At 38.6% G+C, this 1,100-nt stretch overlaps 1 protein-coding gene across 1 annotated transcript in view; it reads right to left on the minus strand.

Moving 5' to 3' along the window:
* The window catches only part of LOC103201376 (dystrophin-like), a 2,052,823-nt gene that overhangs the window by 1,158,778 nt on the left and 892,945 nt on the right, over positions 1-1,100 (minus strand). The gene's annotated exons all lie outside the window — the stretch shown is intronic.

A 1,100-nucleotide genomic window follows, 5' to 3' on the forward strand; every position in this document is an offset into this window, starting at 1 on the left:
CTTCTCCAGGAAACGGTCCCTTCTGACAACATGACCAAAATAGGTGAGACAAAGTCTGGCCATTCTTGCTTCCAAGAAGCATTCTGGCTGCACTTCCTCCAGGACAGATCTGTTTGTTCTTTTAGCAGTCCACAGTACTTTCAGCATTGTTTGCCAGCACCACAACTCAAAAGCATCAACTCTTCTTCGGTCTTCCTTATTCATTGTCCAGCTCTCACATGCATACGAGGCAATTGGAAATTTATATAGACTATGCTTTTCATAGTCTATATAAATTAAATGTCTTTATTTTGATTGGGAATTTATAGATTTCTGTAATCTGTATACACGGTCTTCTTTACCTTTCAGTTTTCTACCATGCTAACCAGTCAAAGTTGGTTGATTAAAGGATTAAATGAATGAATGAGTTTCTTTTATTTTTATGTTATGAAACTGCAAAAGTGGTGTATATGTTGAAGGAATCCCTAACATTATAGTATGTGTGGTAAACATCTTGACTAAATTCTCTTTCTTTTTTTGTTGTTAACTTTTTATTGTGATGTGGGTGAAACTTTACAGAGCAAATTCATTTTCCATTCAACAGTTCAGATAGTTTGTTTCACGACATTTATTGCAATCCTTACAATGTAAGAACACTCCTCTCACTTCCTCCCTGTGGTTACCATTTCCCTTTGTCCTTCTTTCCTATACATTCCTGCCTTCTGAGCTTTATCTCTAGGAAAATACTGCCCTTTTGATCTCTAGTGGTTGATTGTTCTAAGGAGTGCTTACCTCTCTGGTATTATTGTTTATTTTATAAGTCTGTCTATTATTTGGCTGAAAGTTGAGTCATAGGAGTTCGGTTCCAGGCTTGAAGGGTGGTTAACGGTCATAGTGTCAGAGGTCTCACCAGTCTCTATCAGACCAGTAAGCCTGGTTGTTTTTATGATATTGAGTTTTGTTCTGCATTTTTCTCCCACTCTGTCCAGGATCTCCAATTTCAATCCTGTGGTAACCAGGCACCATCTAGTTCTTCTGGTCTCAGAGTTGTTGAAACTGAGGTTCCTATGGTCTCTGGTAGCATAGTGGCTAAGACACTTGCCTGCTAATCAGACGGCTGG

Source organism: Orycteropus afer, unplaced genomic scaffold (assembly GCF_000298275.1).
Source record: "Orycteropus afer afer isolate SDZICR_OR568_19922 unplaced genomic scaffold, OryAfe1.0 scaffold00148, whole genome shotgun sequence".
NCBI lineage: Eukaryota > Metazoa > Chordata > Mammalia > Tubulidentata > Orycteropodidae > Orycteropus > Orycteropus afer.